Source organism: Alligator mississippiensis, chromosome 9 (assembly GCF_030867095.1).
Source record: "Alligator mississippiensis isolate rAllMis1 chromosome 9, rAllMis1, whole genome shotgun sequence".
NCBI classification, from domain to species: domain Eukaryota; kingdom Metazoa; phylum Chordata; order Crocodylia; family Alligatoridae; genus Alligator; species Alligator mississippiensis.
In genome coordinates this window covers 18,851,520-18,871,300 of record NC_081832.1, presented here as the reverse complement: position 1 = coordinate 18,871,300, position 19,781 = coordinate 18,851,520, and the positions used below count along the sequence as shown (strand labels likewise).

The 19,781-nt window shown below is 42.4% G+C and overlaps 1 long non-coding RNA gene across 1 annotated transcript in view; it reads left to right on the top strand.

Moving 5' to 3' along the window:
* Positions 1–18,381, top strand: part of LOC109282484 (uncharacterized) — a 162,843-nt gene extending 144,462 nt beyond the window's left edge. The window contains exon 5 of the long non-coding RNA XR_009454913.1: positions 17,759–18,381. This is a non-coding gene — a long non-coding RNA (uncharacterized LOC109282484). The remainder of the gene's footprint in view (positions 1–17,758) is intronic.
* The last annotated feature ends 1,400 nt before the right edge of the window (positions 18,382–19,781 follow it).

The window sequence follows — 19,781 nt, the reverse complement described above, 5'->3', positions numbered from 1 at the left end:
GAAGCCTAATGTCCTTGGGGGGCAGCAGTCTGCTAGGTCTCAAAACCTGTAATTCTACTTGACCTGTTCTCCTGTCACATCAACACCGATACACAGAGGTGAAACAGGACATTTTGGCACAGATTGGCTGCTTCTATGCTGTAAGATAAAGTAATGCAGACACTGTTGGTATTTTTATTCTGGCTGTAACAAAGCTTCTAAATACATAGAATGGAAATAAAGACTTCTCATAGATCATTTCGCTGTGACTATGCTTCCCTGATGGCTTCTTGTTAGCCATATGTATGTAATGTGCTAGGCAGTATAAAACTAATTCTTCAAGGCCAAGAGTCCACAAATATACCACCACTGCTGGCCCTGCTTGTTATTCTCTTATCATCATTTTTAGCCAGACCAGCAATTGAATGGGTCTAGAGGATGGCTGTAGGTATCATCCTACATATTAGCATGGTCACAGCTGGAGAATCTCAGCAGAGAAACAGTGCTGCTGTACAACAAGTAGAAGACTTTTGCAGAGTTCTTATGCCATCACTTTTTAATTACAGTTTCATAGTTTCTAGGGTCAGAAGGGACCTGAACAGATCATCATGTCTGACCCCATGCCCTGGGCAGGAATGAATACTGGGATCATATCTATGATCTATGATCATATCATACCCAGCCAGATATCTATCCAACCTCCTATTATGACCCCTAAGGTAAGGGAGAGCACCACCTCCCTTGGGAGCCCATTCCAGAGCCTGGCAGCCCTAACTATAAAGTAATGCCTCCTGATATCAAGCCTGAACCTGGTCTCAATTAATTTGTGGTCGTTATTCCTTGTTATCCCAGGTGGTGCCCAGGGGAACAGAGCCTCACCTATGTTCTGCTGGTCACCCCTCGTGAGTTTATAGATGGCCACCAGATCCCCTCTCCGTCTTCTCTTGTGGAGGCTGAACAGACTCAGGCCCTTTAGTCTATCTTCATAGGGCCTGGCCTGCTGTCCCCTGACCATGTGAGTGTCCCTTCTCTGGACCCTCTCAAAGTTAGCCACATCCCTCTTGAAGTGCAGCACCCAGAATTGGATGCAGTACTCCAACTGAGACCTGACCAGCACCACAAAGAGGGGAAGGATCACCTCCCTGGACCTGCTTGTGATGCATCTGTAGATGCATGACAAGATGTGGTTAGCCTTACTAACAACTTCATTGCGTTGCCGGCTCATGTCCATCCTGGAGTCAACAATGACTCCAAAATCCACTTAAGTCACTGCGTTGTTGAGAAGGGTGTTCCCCAGCTTATAGGTATGTTTCAGGTTTTTTCTCCCTAGATGCAGCACCCTGCACTTGTCTGTGTTGAATTCCATCCTATTCTCATCTGCCCACCTCTGTAGCCTGTCTAGATCTAGCTGGATTCTGTCCCTCCCCTCCAGTGTGCCCACTTCTCCCCACATCTTTGTGTTGTCAGTGAATTTGGACAGCGTGCTTTCCACGCCCACCTCCAAGTTGCTGATAAAGATGTTGAATAGCACAGGCCCGAGGACCGAGCCCTGGGAAACTCCACTTCCCACATCCCTCCAGGTCGAAAACGACCCGTCCACCACCACTCTCTCTCTATAAACTATCAAATTAATTTTAAAATTAAGATCTATCTATCTATCTATCTATCTATCTATCTATCTATCTATCTATCTATCTAAATGTAACCACCCCACACACACTGGTTGTGTAGTGTGTGTGTGTGTGTGTGTGTGTGTGTGTGTGTGTGTGTGTGATGCAGCAAAACGGCCCCTGTTGTTCTGGCCACTTGCTCAGCCCGTGGCAAGCTGGGGCCTAAATTTGTGCAAAATATATAAAACCCCCAGAGGAAGCAGAAAATCCTCCAGGCAGATGAGTAAGAGAGAGGGTGGACAGTGGCACTCCCTAATTGGACAAGGCTTGAGTGATGTCACACCAGGTATATAAGAACAACTCCACTAAGGTTTCCAGCTTTTTCTCCTGAGGCTGCTAAGAGTTGCACAACTAAATTGGGAGTCAGAAACCTTGCTCCCTATGGTGGGGTCTCCCCCCATCTTCACTGAAGAGACAAGCAAAAGCTGTGGGATGGAAAAGCCTCAAGTACACAAAGAGAAAGTCTGTCTCAGAGGTTGAGACTATTTCCTCCCTCGTTCCCTTTTTTTTCCTGAAGTGGGTTAATGCCATGGGGGTATTAACCCCTGGAGCAAACTGCCAGGAATGTGTCCTGGCAGTTACTGGCCCCTGTGCTTGGAAGCTGTATTGTCTCAGAACAGTGATATAGCTGAGATTGGATGCCCAGGCTGCAGTCATAGGCCTGGGCCCTTATTGCTATTTCACAGCTATTGCATTTCAGCCTAGCTGTACAGCTAAACCTCAACCTTTTGTTTGGCTGGCAGATTTGGGCCAGGGTGAGGCATGGTTTGAGCCACGGTGAGACCCGGCACTTCTTGTTGTCTATCCAGGCCTCAGTGCAGTATAGACCTGGCCGGCTTTTTGCTGCCCAGTTCAGGTCTCAGCCTCCTTTTGTCCTCTTTGTAGTTTATGTCCCAACCAAGCAGTGTGGTTGGGTGCTAGATGTAGTTCAGACCTGAGCCAAGGTAGGCCTGACCTTTCCTCCGAGCTGTTTTGAGCTTTCTGCCCAGCAGAGCTGGGATTCAGACTAGGAATTTGGGGTTCTGGTATGCTGACAAAAGATGAGCAAATGTTAACCCCTCAAAGCCATCATGCAGAAGTGAAGGCTGGCTCTCTATCACTTCTCAAGGAGCCCCTTGCAATGCAGAAGGACCCATGCACTTGAGCAGCTCCCCGTGGCACAGTTAACCCATAGAATAGCTCAGGACTCTCCAGTGCGAGCCCGTCCCCAGCCCATTGCTGAAGGGCAGGTATAGGGGTGCAGACCCCTAGAACTACCTGTTGGGGAGCCCCAAGTCCCAAGACTGCTTGGGAAGCCTTCCCCAAGAGCGTGCCACCTATAGATTCTGCTTTGTAGTTAACAGTGTTTTAAATTGTATTTGGTGTTTTTCTGTTTTCTGTAATAAATCTGTGTTCTGTGTATACAGTGTTTGTGAGGAGGGTTTTTTTATTTATGGGGAACACCTAATAATTCGTTTTTTCCCAGATGGTCTGGGAGGGGGCTTGAGCCAAGGTAAAATATATTTAGTACCCCATAATTGAACCTGGCTCTTGTTGCTGCCAACTGGTACCCAGCAGAAGAGTTACACACACACACACACATACACACTTAAATTTAGAGTGTGTGTGTGTGTGTGCATGCACATGTGTGTGTATCTTAATTTTAAAACAAATATCTATATCTATACACACACACATTTCTACTAAAATTCTCCCCTTCCTCAAAATTTAGATTGGGATTACACATTTTCAGAGTATGCTATCCTTCCAGTAGGAGATTTGGGAAATTTCCTATTGGGCATCGTTTCTTTAGTTTATACTGTTTCATTAGAAATAACTTCTGGGATAGACCAGTTCATCACAGAAGCATCTAGGGCATTTGTCTTACCAACCCAGAACAATGGGAGACTAGAGTATTAACAGAACAGCCAGCAAGAAAAAATAAAAACCTTTTGGATTGGAAGATTATGAATTTTTGTCTTTCATATCTCAACACCAGGGATTAAATCTGGTGGCTAAAGGGAAATAATTCAGCAATCACATACAATTCCCTAGTAGATGTTATGTATCCCCTTCAAAAGCTTGCCTTATAATTCAGTACTATTGTGATTCAGAATAGAAAGAGAGACTTGGGATATTCTTGGTAAGGGGGACTGGGAGACTGGAAATTTTTGCCCATGTAGGCAAGGTGCGTTGTCACAACAGGTCTCTGGGATAGCATGCTATGTACTGCTGCGTGGATAGGTCAGGGTTGGAACAGCATTGCATTTGGTGTGTCTAATTTGATGTGAATTGATAGATCTAGGACCCTGGAATTAGAAGAATTTGAGCTAAGGATTGACTTGTATCAGTTACTCTGTGGGAGAAGCTTAGCAATACCTAGCTTTCATTAATATCAAAATTTCATCTAATTTAAAAATAAAATCAAAGAAAGGGGCATCACTTTACATTACACTTTACATTGTAAAGTTTGAGGAGCTCCACATATTTTGTTAGTGCAAGGTTAGCAATCTACCCTTCCTCCCAAATGATCATGACAATGATCATGACTTTCAGTTACAGAGTCCCTGGGTATTTGCAGGCAACATCCAGACATTTAAGAAGGCTGGTCTAATCTAAGGTCCATTAGAGGCATTTAATATTGGCTTGACATGATCTACTGCAGGCTTTGTTCATATTTCTTCATATCTCTGAGGAATCAGATAGTTGGGGTAGTGGTGATGAAGCGGGAGGGAACAGGAGAAAGTTGAAACTGCAACTTCTATCCAACAGGACAAGTCTTACCAATGTCGTCACAAGGTTAAGATAACACACATGGCAAATTGCTGTGCCTGTCTCTTGTACAAAAGACTCTTCCAAGCTTCCAGCTAACACAGGCTAAAGTATTCTGATAGGAACCAAACCAGGTAGTTCACCTGAAATTGTTCCTGATAGATAAAGCCTTTAAGATTCAGTTTGTTCTTCTACGAATCAATTGCTTCTGGAAAAAGAAAATTTTAAATTGTTTTACTGATTCTGGAAGGGTAACATTCATTAGGGAGAGACTTTAGTCCCTTCAGGACATGCACCTGTTCTCAGTGAATATTGCTTAGGAACAGTTTGTGGCTTACAAGTACAGCTGGCCCCTACATCTGTGTGTGTTTGAGAGTGGTTGTCTGAGGGAAATATCAACCTTTTGGACTGTATTTGCACACAATATGATTGTAGCTCCCAAAGACCTTAACCAGAGAGCAGGGGTGTGTTGTGCCCCATTTGATTATTTTTGTTTTGTTCATTGAGTTAATCACTAAATGAAGATACCTGTTCCCCATTAGGCCTCTCCTGTTTCTGCCCTTTCTATCTTTGTGAATCATTTTTTTCCCTCAGCATTTCTTCCCTGCAGCCGTTCCTAGTTCCATATCCGATGGACAATACCTTGGAGTTATTGTTGGAGGCATCTCCACATTCAGGCAGACCTCACTGCATTGATCATATTCAGTTTGTATTTGAAAGTCTTTTCCTTCAGCTAAGAGGGCAAAAAAAAAAATCTCTGCTTTTAATGAAGATCCAAGGGAATGAGTGAGTTTACAGGCAGGAATGTCTGTGTGGAAACACTGAATTTTCCATGAACACACAAGACTATTTACAAAAAGTGATTTAATAATAAACAAATAGGCATGAGATAAAGCAGGTTAGCAGGAAAAAAGGGAACCTTTCAGGACTAAGGAGCAATGAACAGGCCCACTTACAGGGGGGTTTGCTAGGTAAGTTCTGCTTGGAAAGTTGGCAGGGAGAGGCAGCAGGAAGAGAAAGGCACCAGAGAAATGTCTGGAGGATGTTGCAATGCCAGAGCCACTGCCACTGCAAGCTCTTCCTTTACTTGCACCTGTCATGTGTCTGTCCAGGCAGGACCACTCACTGTTGAGGCCTCCACCCAACTCCTGGTTTGGCACGGGAGACTCCAGTTTGCAGGTTCCTTCCAGTAACAGCCAGGTGGGGGAGTGCCTGTGATGTGAGTGGTGTCTCCTAGTGGTGTCCCTCAGGGAGCAGGCAAGAGAGCTAGAAGAGGAGGTGGCAAGGCTCTGAAGCATCCTCTGCCATGAGGACTTGACTTCATCAATTCAGTGCTGGAGGAGACCTCTAGGACTATGGAAGGAGGACTGTCAGAGGCAGCACTAGAGAAGGAAGAGGACATGGACTCCCGGGAAGGTGGAAGGTGGAAGCTTTTGACCTCTGGCAACAAGCAGAAGTCTTCATCTCCACCTGAAGCGTTTTTCCTAGAGAACCAATATTGAGCCCTAGCAATAGAGGAGAAGGCACATGTTCCTTTGGAGAAAGAGGCCAGGCTAGGCATCCATGAGGTTGGGAGAATTGAGAACACTGCCACCAAGAGGAAGCAATGGGTTGTGGTAGTTGGAAACTCTCCTTTGTGTGGGATGGAGGCATCCATTTTCCAGCCTGACCTGTTGTCTTGGGAAGCTCACTGCTTACCCAGAGCCCAAATCCAAGATGTCATGAAAGGATTACCAAGACTTATCCAGTCCTCTGACTACTAACCCATGCTGCTCTTACATGTGTGCACCAATAATACTGCCAGCAGATCAAAAGTTAATACAGGGCTCTGGGTGTAAGGGTGAAGGGGGCAGGGGCTTAGGTGGTGTTTTCCTCAATCCTTTCAGTCAAAGGGAAGGGCCCAGTCAGGAGTAGATGAATCTGTAAATCAGTGCATGGCTGCACAGATTGTGTTGCGAGTAAGGCTTTGGCTTCATCAGCCATAGGCTGTTGTTCCAAGAAAAAGGATTGCTAGGAAGAGATGGTAACCACCTGATGAACAGAGGGAAGAGCATCTTCACAGACAGGATCACTAACCTAATGAGGAGGGCTTTAAACTAGGTTGGCTGGGGGATGGTGACTAAAGCCCTGAGATAAGTGGGGAAATAGATGTCCTGGAGGAAGCACAAGGAGGAGGGGGCAACAGGAGAGGCCTTCTCATTCTTCCTGAGAAAGTAGGGCACTTGACTAGTTACCTCAGATGTCTGTACATGCATGTGTGGAGCCTGGGGAAGAATTGGAAGTCCTTGTGCAGTCACAGAACTCTGACATGATTGGAGTAACAGAGAGTTGGTGGGATAGCTCGCATGACTGGTGCATTGCTATGGATGGGTGTCAACTGTTCAAGAAGGACAGGCAAGGGAGAAGAAGAAGAGGAGTTGCTCTTTATATAAAAGACTTGTATGATTGCTCAGGACTTCAATGTGAAACTGTATATAGGCCTGTTGAAAGTATCTGAGTCAGGGTCAGAGGGTACAGCAACAAGGATGATGTTGTGATGGGTGGCTGCTACAGACCACCAGACTAGAAGGATTAGGTGGATGAAGCTTTCTTCAGACAGCTATAAGAAATTCCAGATCACAGGCCCTTCTTCTCATGGGAGACTTCAATCACCCTGATATCTGCCGGGAGAGCAATGCAGCAGTGCACAGGCAATCCAGGAGAGTGTTGGGAACAACTTCCTCATGAAAATGCTGGAAAGCCCAAATAGGGGCTGTGCTCTTCTTGACCTGCTGCTCTCAAATGGGGTTGAATTAATGGGGGACACAGAAATGGATGGCAATTTGAGCAACAGCAACCATGAGAGGATGGAGCTCAGGACCCTGAGGAAAGGAAGGAAGGAGAGCAGCAGAGTAAGGACCCCAGACTTCAGAAAAGCAGACTTTGACTCACTAAGGGAACTGATGGGCAGATTCCCTGGGAGGCCAGCTGGAGGACGAACGGAGTCCAGGAGAACTGGTTGTATTTTAAAGAAACCTTACTGAGAGCACAAAAACAAACCATCCCAATCCACAGGAAGACAAGTAAGTATGGCAGAAGACCAGCTTGGCTTAGTAGGGAACTGTTCAGTGAAATAAAACACAAAAAGGAACCTTACAAGAAGTGAAAACTTGGACAAATGACTGGAGAGGAGTATAAGAGTCTTGTTCATGCATGCAGGGATGAAATCAGGAAGGCCAAAGTGCAATTGGAGTTGGAGCTAGCAAGGGATGTGAAGCATAACAAGAAGGGCTTCTACAAGTATGTCACCAACAAGAGGAAGATCAAGGAAATTGTGGGTCTTTACTGAATGGGAGAGGCAGCCTTGAGATAGATGATACAGAAAATGTTGTAGTACTCAATGCCTTTTTTATCTCAGTCTTCACAGATAAGGCCAGCTCCCAGACTGGCAAAATAGACTGGGGAAAAGAAGAGCAGCCAACAGTGGCAAAAAAACAGGTTATAACCTATTTAGCAAAGCTAGCTGTGTACAAGTCAATGGGGCTGGATGCGATGCACCCGAAGGTGCTGATGGTGTTGGGTGATGTGATTGCAGAGCTGCTGGACATTGTCTTTGGAAGCTCATTGCAAATGGAAGAGGTCCCAGATGATTGGAAAAGGGCAAATATAGTGGCCATCTGAAAAAAGGGAAGGACAAGCATCCAGGAAATTATAGACCGGTCAACCTCACCTCAGTCCCTGGAAAGATCATGCAGCAGGCACTCAAGAAATCCATTTCTAAGTACCTGGAGAAGAAGGGGGCTATTGGGAATGGTCATCATGGATTCACCAAGGGCAAGTCATGCCTGACCAATCTGATTGCCTTCTATGATGAGATGACTAGTTCTGTGCATGCAGGGAGAGCAGTGGACATGATGTACCTTGACTTTAGCAAGACTTTTGATACAGTCTCCCACCTTATGGTTGCAAGCAAGCTGAGGAAATATAGGTCGGATAAATGTACTGTAAGGTGGATAGAAGACTGGTCGGATCTTGGGCTCAAAGGATAGTGATCAATGGCTCAATTTCTAGTTGGCAGCTGGTATCAAGTGGAGTGCTCCAGGGGTTGGTCCTGGGCCCGGTTTTGATCAATATCTTCATCAACAGTTTGGATGACGGGATAATGTGCACCCTCAGGAAGTTTGCAGATGACAAACTGGGGGGAGTAGTAGATATGCTGGAGGGTAGGGCTAGGATTCACTATGACCTAGACAAATAGGAGGATTAAACTAAAAGAAATCTAATGAGGTTCAATAAGGACAAAGTCAAAGTCCTGCACTTAGGAGAAAACAATCCCTTGAACTGGTGCAGTCTGGGGACTGACTACCTAAGCAGTAACTCTGTAGAAAAGGACCTAGCAGTTACAGGGGATAATAAGCTGTATATTTGCCAACAGTGTTTTCTTCTTGAGAAGAAGGCTAACAGTATACTGGGCTGCATTAGTAGGAGAGTTACCAGGAAATTGAGGGGAGTGATTATTTCCCTCCAGTTGGCACTGGTGAGGCCACATCTGGAGTATTGTGTCCCGTTTTGGATCCCCAACTACAGAAAGGATGTGGACAAATTTGAAAGAGCCCAACAGAGGGCAATGAAAATGGTTAATGGGATGTGCCACGTGACTTCTGAGGAGTGGCTGAGGGAAATGGGACTGTTTCATCTGGAGAAGAGAAGACTGGACTGGGATTTAATAGCGGCCTTCAACTACCTGAAGGGTGGTGACAACGGTTAGGTGCAGATACTAAAAATGCCTAAGGCAGAATCGATCTAAGTTATATGGTTTTCTGTAGGCAGCATAGTTTAGATTGGTAGTGGACAATAAACACATACACCCTTTGGTGCAGGAGAACAAATCTTAGAACAGGTTCTGCCACTTTTAAACCAGTCTGTGTGCGCCAAACTTCTGTTATAGGTATAAACTGTTTTTCAATCACTTATACTGGTCCAAGTCTAGTGTCTGTACCTGGCAAAGAGGACATAGGTAAAATGTTTTCCATGGTGGCAGATGACAGAACAAGGAGCAATGGTCTCAAGTCACATCAAGAAAAGTTAGGTTATATATTAGAAACAACTCTCAGTAGGAGGGTAATAAAGCACTGGAACAGGTTACCCAGAGAGGTTGTGGAATCTCCATCCTTGGAGGTTTTTTAGACCTGGCTAGACAAAGCATTGGCTGGGATGATTTAGTTAGGTATGGTCTTGCTTTGAGCAGGAGTTTGGACTAAATGATGTCCTGAGGTCCCTCCAACCCTAATTTTCTATGATTCTATGATTTGAGCTATATACTAGAGGTGCACTGATACATTAGTCCGATATCGGATCGGCACTGATATAAAGATATATTGGAAATTGGCCTGAAGTGGCTGATAATTTGACCAATAAATGACCCGTGCATGTGCGCAGCCTCAGCACAGCATGTAGGCGGTGAGGAGCACAGCCAGCAGCATGGAGCACTGTGTGCAGCTGGTAAGTCTGTTGTGGTGGAAGGGGAGAGGAAGGGGAGGTGCTTGGGGAGGCAGGTCAAGGTCCCTGTGGTGAGGATGGAGTGGGGCTGGAGCTGGAGCAGGCACTGCCCAGCTAGGGCAGGAAGGGAGGTGCGGGACAGAGCCACAGCTCATCGAGGGGGCATGGAAAGGGAAGGGGGGTGGCTTCCTGCTGCTGCATGCAGCTCGCTCAGCAGCTCATCCACTCATCCAGTAGTTTCCACTGCTGCTTCTGCCTGTCATCCAGGAGGGCATGGGGAGGAGGGGTGTGCTCCCTAGTTATGTGTGGGGTGGGCAGTGGCAGCACTGGGAGGGGGGGCTATGGGGCAGCTATGGTGATCTTTGGGGTGGCTACAGCCCCCCCCCACCCAGTAGCCCCCTCCCAGTGCCACCGCCACCCAGCAGTGTCAGGCCCAACCCACAGATGCAGCCCTCCCACCCACGCCGCACACAGATGTGGGACACCCCTCCCCCCCATGCTCTTTAAGGGTGCATGCAGCAGTGAAAGTCATACACCCCACATACCCACTGGATGAGCCTTAGCTCCACCCCACACCCTGCTCCACCCCAGCTGGCCAGCTCCTGCCCCAGCCCCAGCTCTACTCCCTCCCTCACCATGGGGGCCTTGATCTGCCACCCCCCATGCCCCTTCCCCTTCCACCACACCAGACTAACCAGCAGCATGCAGCTGTTAGGAAATCAGATTGGTATCGGCTGATATGATATGCCTCTTTAAAAATTTACTATTGGTATCAGCCCCCAAAATCTCTATTGGTGCACCTCTACCATATACCTGATAGTACTGTACACACCAACTCAGTGAACTATAACATACCTGATGACCTTGGTGTCCCTGGAAACCAGCTCAGATTTCAAATATGATACACTGTGAGCTTGCTTACAAAGAATAGATAAAGGATTTTTCACAGATGTTAGCAAATCATTGCAAATAACAGATAGGCCTGAGAAAACTGCAGTTCGTTCAGTTTATTTGAGGACAACTTCTAACTGGAAAAAAAGAGAAGTCAAGGAATAAATTAATTGCTAGGATCTCCCTACACTTGGACATAGTCCAACTTAGTGACTCTAAGTGTAACTATATGTGCAACAGAACTTGGCCTTATATGATTCCTTTTCATTCTTGCATCAGAAGCTTATAGAGGTTTGAGTCTTCCAGGGATTGAAACCACTCTGGTTGTCCTCCATAAATGCTTTTTCCAATACTGATAACGGTTGACATTATCACATAACAAAACATGTCTGCTAGGGATAGTACAGCTCAAAGGAGAGGTCATTGGTCTTATAGCCAGTGTCTGCTCTCAGTGGTCTTTGAGTAATGGTCAAAAAATATTTCCCATTTGAGGACCAGGGTGGTCATGTGAAAGGCACTAGTCTCACAAACCAGTTCCTAGTAGACAAATGTCACTATTGCAGTGACCACCAATATATGTGGCCTTATCCAGCACTCTTACAGCTATCTCAAGCAAGGACCCGTTGGCTGATGTCTGACCTTAAGAATGGGTCATTTTTCCTGGCTTCAGCAAATAAATTTGGTGGGTGGGAAATGAGGTCAGGGGAGTGTACTGCATTTTTGGCAATACTGTACATATTTCTGTGGCTGCTTTCCAGGCCTGTAAATTCAGGACCCTGCATTCATGAGAAATGTACAAAAGTCTTGATCCAAAAATTGCTGTAGTGAGTTGCAGTTTTACCACTGACTGCAATGGGCTTTGGATCAGGCCCTCAGTACTGCTCCTTCTCCTGCTAATAATTAATAATTAAATGAAAAGGGCTGGCAAAGTTTTCCAAGCACTGTAAACAAACATGTTTCTACTATGAAGTGCATTTAATGGAGTTTTGCAGCATTGGTCTCCCGGGCAAACATATTAGTCTCTGCTTTCTCTCCCTGTCCTTAATGGCCACAGCCAGGGGGATAGGTTTGAACTGCGGAGGAGGCTGGTTTTTATCCTCCTTGAGTGGAGAGGCATAAATTGGCATTCCGTATCATCATAAAAAAATTCCCAGCAATTATTAAAAGATTCTTATCTCTTGCTCCCTACATGGATAATGAGATCCCTCTCTGCTGGACTGAGACAGCCTGTCTCTCAGCTCACTTAATGAAATGGACCCAGGTTTGCAAATTAGCATAGCCCTGACTCCAAATGTAACCTCTTGTTGTCTAGTTGTACATCAAGGCTCCTGGCTTCTGTCTGTTCTTATTAACACCCTGTAATCATGTCAGCCCTCTATAGTTTTCATTTCCTGTTTCCTTTTACAAATTTGCTTTCAAGTTATGAGTACTTTTTTAGATTTTTTGGGGGGTAGGGGTGAGGGGGCTCTGAGTGTTATTTCTAATTTCATTGGTAACATTAATAATACTTTACCAGCTAGTGTATTAGGCATCCAAGAAACTTGAGTTCTATTCCTACCTCTGCCACAGACCTTCTGCGCGACCTCAGGCAATTCTCCCCATCTCTCTCTGCCTTTGTTTACCTTCCTAGGTTTGGTTGTTTCATTATTTAGATGATAAGAACTTAAAGTCAGAGATTGTCTCTTCCTGTCTGCTTGCACAGTGGTCCAAATGCTCAGGCATCAATGTCAGTGGAGGCTGCTATGTAATACAGTATTTATGGTAGTAGTCATGTGCTCAACACTTCCCAAGAAGTCAAAAGAATCATTCCTTTAAAACCTTTTTCTGATCTAAAACATCACTGTTAAACCTTTCAAGCAATGAATAAAGATGACCTCTGCACTGAATCTGACCATCCATTCCTGACCCAAAACATCTTGGACAATGTCTTACTACTTTATCCAGTGCCCTGCTAATTATCTTTCACTTCAATGAATGCTAAAATTTACTCATACTTTAGAACAGAAAAAAGAACAGGGAATCTATTAGTTGAATGGATAATAAGGAGCCCGGTAGTATAAACTAGGGATTATAACTTTTTTAAGATTTCCATTGCATTTTCTCCTTCTTAAGTCCACTACAATAAAAATTATTTACTGTTTATAACACAAAGGACAACTCTTCAATGCAAAGCTTTAGTGTCTGCCTTTTAAATTATTTATTTTTTTATCAAGTATTCATTTAAGAAGGGGTGCCCGGTAGGTAGGGCAATAACATCAGTGGTAGACTGCATAGCAGCAGATTTATTAATTTAATAGGTTTATCCATTTTACAGTTCAGATAATCATATTGCACTAAACTGGTACACAAGGAGGTTTCACCTTATCTGACAGTTTTTTTCTTGTATAAGTTAACAGGCACATTTTGTACTCCCTACCTTGTGAACTATAAAAGCTGTGCAAGGAGAGCTGGAAATGGCAGGCGAAATCCAAGGAGCATGTTAGCATTTCAATATCACAGAGGCCTAATCAAGAGGGAAGAATGAGAAGCCCTGCTTCAGATATTTGTTGGTTGGTTAGTTGTTTCAGTAAAATGCCTAGGACACTTTTAGAAATTTTTCTAGAAGACACTTCTGCCAAAAAGTAGGCCTAAGCATCTTCTTTCACAAACCAGATTAGAAAATGGGTAGGTAGTTCCACTGCAATAGCTCCTGATGTACACTAGTATAAGTGAGATGAATCAGACCCTGCTAAAAGTACAAACAATGATATGTGTCATTGAAAACCATATTGACTAAACCAGGCAGTGCCAAACCCAAACATTGGAAATCACAAGTCATTGCTTCCAAAAATCATTTGTCTGAACTTAAAATTAGGAAATAAATTAGTTTTGTTTTCTTACAGAAAACTTTAGACCAAAAATAAAAACATTTCATTTTTATTTAAAATTTCTATTTACTTTTCAACCAAAAAAGAAAAGAAAAAAAGGAGGAAAGAAGGAACAGCGTGAAATATGTAAATGAGATATATAAACATCATCAACCAATTTACCATGAGGATGAGTGGCTACAGTAGTAATAGATATCCAGGTTGTAGTCATATTAGTCTAGAGGAAAATGCAATTTGGACTCATGGGACAGATGATATATTTTATTAGACCAACAAGATTTTTACAAAAAAAAAAAATCTTTAATTGGAAGCTTCCAGGCACAAACACCCTTTATCAGGCATTGAAGAAAAGATTGTAAAAGTTATCCTGGGTAGAAATGAATGTTCATATTTCATAGGATTTCACAGAGGAGTCAATAGATGGAAAATTCCTCTGGCAAGCAGGTCTTAGCTATTAAAGAGTTTCTCACCTCTCTTGTGAGGTTCTGTGATTATGCAAATTAGCTTGAACAAAGGCAGGATCAGGATCTCCGGTTTCAAGTGGTCATAGTTGCTTCCTCCCTTTTTTGTTGGTCCTAAAATCTTATTGGTCTAAAAAAAATATCATCTCTCCCATGAGCCCAGATTGCTTTTTACAGTACTAATAAGTGTTTACAGTGTCTAATGATATTATCCCATCAAGCTGCTACTTCTCTAAAAAGCCTAATCTTTCCTATTTCCCTGCTTTCAGAAAAGGGGCACTATCTTCTCTGAAACATTCTGTGACTCTTTATTGTTGGCCATTAATGTTACAGGTTGGGATCCTTAATTATTATGAATTCACAGATTTCCCTGAATGCCTTATTAAGATTCTTGAGCAATGATTGATCATAATAAAAAAATCACCAATCAGCCCTAGCAATTAACATTAGTGAGCCTATTTGCATGTATCTGATAATTTATGCTACTGTTGGACAAAAGGACTTCTGCTGAATAGTATTGATTAAGGGAGAGAAGCCAGATGCGTCTTTCATTGGGATGTTAGACATTATTAGATAGGGCTATTAATGTATAAGAGTTTGAAGGACACTTCTGCAATCTGTCTTTATACAGAAGTCCTCCGACTACTTCTTGTTGGAATTTCTCAAGTATATCCTCACAAGGTTTCTCTAACATTGAGCCAAGGGATGGCGTACCTTAAAGATACTCTGACCTAGAATACATTTTTATGCCTTTGACCTTTTTTAACATAGATATTTTTAAAAATCCTGTACAAATAGTTGTATTATAATATACATTTGAGCAACTCATATTATCAGGAATATATGAAACATTCATTTATAGAATCTCTAAACTACAGACTGATTCCCAATTTAATTTTTTTTTTAAGATAAGTAAGCAGTCAAGTAGTTTCTAACTCTAAATGGACTGATTCACCCAATGATACCTTTTCTCACATATCCTCAAACAACAATGCATTACTTATTAGTGACTGTGCACTTATTTGTTGTGTTTCATATGACTGTGTCCTTCACATTCCCTCCACACACATCCCTCAGTGTATTTCTTTACATCTAAAGACCTCATCCTCTTTCCACAGAGGAGTTTTGCAATCACCTTCAATGGGAGAAGAATAAGAGCTAAATCTTGCCTGGTATTAAATAAGCTCCCTCACTTTCATTTCTATTCTTTTTGGAGTTAAACTCATCTATAAATACAGCCTCTCCAAATCCTGTCCAGGGACTATTTGAGGTCTGGATTAACCAGTGACAACATCTGGTTTGTACTGAAGTTGGTTGGTAGTCATCTGATTTTGTCATCAAAAAGTTCAAAGGTTAATTGAAATCATAAGAGCAAAACCTATTCAACTGTCCAATTAATTATGCTCAACTCCCTTCCACCTCCTTCATTCTCCCATAAGTATCTGCAACTGACCAGTCATTGGTGAAGAAAGGATAAAGCTGCCACTGGCCTGCTGTCACTTATCTTGATGGCTGGTGTATGTTTTAAGGCTGAGTCACTGAAGCCAATAAAAATGCCTGCACTGGGGGGAAGGGGAGTTCATGTGATGTGGGGAGTTGGTGACATCCCCATACATCATCTCCTAGCTATAATGTTAGGAGCTTTCATTGAAGGCTGGTAATGCTTTGAGATTTATGGCACGTGCACTTTGCTGAGCGTACTACTTTGGTTGAGAAAACTGTGACCATGTCTAATGGGATCCCACAATAAGACCAGTCACTCACTCTCTTAATCCTGCCTGAGGTTTACATGGATGTTCACCATGTGAAAAGAGTTAATGCTATGTTGAGCTATTAAAATACACCCTGCCTAGAAAATACTTTTTTATCTCCTCTTCTTAACAAGTTGATATCAAAACAATGAAAACTATCATGTTTTGTTAAGCATATTTAATGGTAAGGGTTCATTTTCATAGTCCTCATGTGTCTATTCACTAATTATATATGCTGTATAGTTGCCAGACAGCCCAAGCCAAAAAAGAACTCAAATTTTGGAACTCATGATAAATCAGGACATTAAATCAAGGGCTAAATCCTCTTCCTATTGAAATTGGTTAACAAGAGTTCTCTGAATTTTAGAGGGACTTGCAAAGAACTCTTCTAATTTTAGGGTCTGCCCTAGTTTTAACACAACCTTTCCCCAATAGCATACACAGGCTTCCTCCTTTCTGGTGGCAGCTCTGCTCAGAAAGGAGATTCTGTATTTTGGTACAATCCCTATTTCTTAATCTATATTCTAGAGACCAGAACCATATTGTGGTACGAGTTTTACAATGCAGAACAAAAAAACAAGCTCTACACCCAAAAGTTTACAAGCTAACTAACTCAGGTAACCTTTTAACTCAGTTTAAGGGGACTCCTCCTCATTGATACATCTGTGCATTAATTCAGTGGGGCCTGTAGTAAATGCAGCTTAAAATGACAGCCCGGTTGTAATAATAAAAAATCTAACTACAGGAAGATGGATCTGTAAACAATTCTTACGAATAATTCTTCAGTATGTTATAAGTCAGTTGCCAGACATAATTCTTTACTAGAACTGGTAGGAACATTTTTTTTCCTTTGAAGTTCTTCCAAAGAAAATGAAATGTCTTTGAGGTCTGTCCCATCCCCCTCCTCCCTCCTCTCCATTTTTTCCATAAAATCTTTCATTTTCTAATGGAAAAATGAAAATTGCAATTTTTTTTCAATTTTTATGGTTGTTTTTTATTTTTAGAGATAGAAAAGTATCTTTAGGTTTCAAAAATCCACTTTTGTGTTTTTGGTTGGAACCCCCCTCAAACATTTCAAGTTATTTTTCTTTCCAGGCAAATTTCCATTTAGTGAAAAGAAAACTTTTGAAAGAAACTATTTGGTACCTTTGGTTCCAAATACTTTTACTTTATAAAAGCTTCTCATCTGATTGGATAACAGTGTGAACATTTTATGAAACCATGCAAGTTGTCCCCTGTGTAATTTATGTGCTTGTGCTGTATGACTCCCATACAGTATTAAATGAGATGGAGCTAAATCAATCCACAGTGATTTCCTGTGAACAGCCATATTACATCTACCACCCATTTGTTCTTGGCTGGCTGAAAAGAAAAGCAATTTAAACCTATCATGGGGGCAAAATCCTAAGCAATCTGAAGTGCAAAAGTGTGCTCTATTTCACATTCATTTCATTCAAAGAGGCACATGGAATGTGCCAGTTTCACGTGTCCCAGCTATTTAACTGAAACACACCCCAGCTTAATTTATATTGAGTTATCTTTAGCAGTTTGTAAACACTATTTCAATCAGTGTAGGACTGAGCAAAATATGGGGGGGGGGTTCCCCCTTTGAATAATTTTGATGGTAAGAAAATTATTCTTTTGGATGTTTTATTTTGTCACTGAAGAATTGAAAAGTTTTGGTTGGTGGATAATTTTCTATTTAAATTTGCCAACCCATGAAAAGGTTGCTTTTTAACTTTTTTGGGGTAAAAAATCAACTTTTGACAAAAGCTGAAACTATTGGGCAAAAATTCCCATTGAGCGAAAAAGCCTTCATCCATCAAAGTGCTCCAAAGTAAAAATATTAAGCAGTCCTAACAGAAACACACCCAAGATCATGGTGTGACTATTTCAAAAATGTTTTTCAGGAGCAGAGTTGCTGTGCTAAATCCAATCACTTGGGAGGGACGAACCACTGCATCGAAACTCTGGGGAGAGTGCAAGGAAGATTGAGGATCAGAGGGAAGGAGGAGTTGAAATTACATTGGCTGCTGGCAGATGAATTAGTTTCAATATAAGTTTTCAGCACCTGATTTCAATAGTGTCAGAAATTTCACCTGAACTTCAACTGTTTAGCTAGCTCAGCACTTGTTTATTATATTTTATACATATGTATATGAAGATAATTTCAGGAAATATGAATTTGCTGTGGATGTAGGTGGAAAATAAGTGTTTTCCATTCACTTGTTTTATGTTTCATAAAATCTCAGAAACGTTTCACAGCGGACCCTTATGCATGCAGATTGTTCCCACATGTTCCTCAAAGCTGCGCCCTTCCACAGCTGCATTCTAGAAACTCCGCCAAAAATAAAAGCCCTTATAACACACCCTCTGCACCCAGCCTGTGCATAAGAGAGCATCCTAAAAAGGTCAGGTGTTGGTGCATGGTCACAAACACAAGTAATACACAGCATGTGTTCACTGTTAGGTGACAGCAGCGATGTCCAGCAGATTAGAGTCCTTAGGCACATGGCATAGTGATGGTTGAGCTCTGCTGATGCCTGAAATGTACTGAGGGTGGGGGGGAAAGGGAATTATTTTCAAATAGACATTTTGCCATGCAACTGACCAGCTGTAAAGATAAAGACATTTCTTGGAGATTGATATTAAACATTCTATTCCATATGCACATTTTAATAGTTGTTTGGAAATGGCATGCCTATCAGCCCAGTGGCTTATAGTGGCATTTTGTTCCTGATTGACTTTATCTCATCACAAGAGGGTAAGTCAAAGGTTATATTTCAGAGGTGAAGGAACTTGTCAGCAGCAGGTTTTTTCCAAGCTTTGGATAAATTGAAATCTACCTATTCTTGTTTTTAATGGAGCTGATTAGTTTCTGTGTACATATGTATAGACATTTGATGTTGATGTATGTACATAGGAGGTCAAAAGGCCCTATCCACTAAATGCAATATTTTTTTTCTGATATTAAAGATGGAACAGGAAAAAAAAACAATTGAAATGCATTCTATGGCAATTCCAAGTGAAGGTACAAATGCTGTCTTTATCTTTACAGCTGGTCAGCTGCATGGCAAAATGTCTATTTAAAAATAATTCCCTTTCCCCCCCACCCTCAGTACATTTCAGGCATCTGCAGAGCTCAACCATCTCTATGCCATGTGCCTAAGGACTCTAATCTGCTGGATGTTGCTGCTGTCTAAATCCCTTGTATGGCAGCTCCTTTTCCTTGGTAACTAGGGCACTTCACACTCTGATGTACACAGGTGGCTAGCCACGTTAATCTGAGGTCAGGCAGAAGGTGTGGCAGGGTGGGAGCTTAAAAACTAGCTAGTTCAAAAAGGCATGAGCTCTCAGAGGCCACAATGTACTTTGTCAGATGCTGTAAAAAACTCTCTAACCCTCAGGAACACTGCTGTGGGGCAGGGCAGTGTTCTTATTTCCCTTGTACAGATGGGAAACTAAGGCACAGGAAGCTAGGGTGAAGATTCGTAAAGACTATGTTGTACTGGGACTACAACACTTAAATGTCTTTGAAAATCTGGCTGCTTATACTTTGTCCACTGTCACAGAGGGAGCCTGTGGTTTAGCATGGATTCGAACCTTTCCTATCCTTTCCATCCATTCTACCTTAAATATGCTTTGATACTTGAGCAGAGAACAGAGTGACAGCATTCCTTCGATGAATTTGACCTATTTAATTTAGACCCTTCAGGCAGTATGAATGACACATTTTGGTTTTTGTTTATGTTTGCTTCTTTTTAATTTTCTTTTCTTTCCTTTCTCCTCTTTTTCTTGCTGTGGTAGACAGGAATGAAAACACCCAATATCACAATGCTTGCTATAAAATCATAACAGTTAACAACAGTGAAAGCAACTACCCTAGGTTCATAATACAAGTTTATACAAATTCAAACAGGGAACAAAGAACAT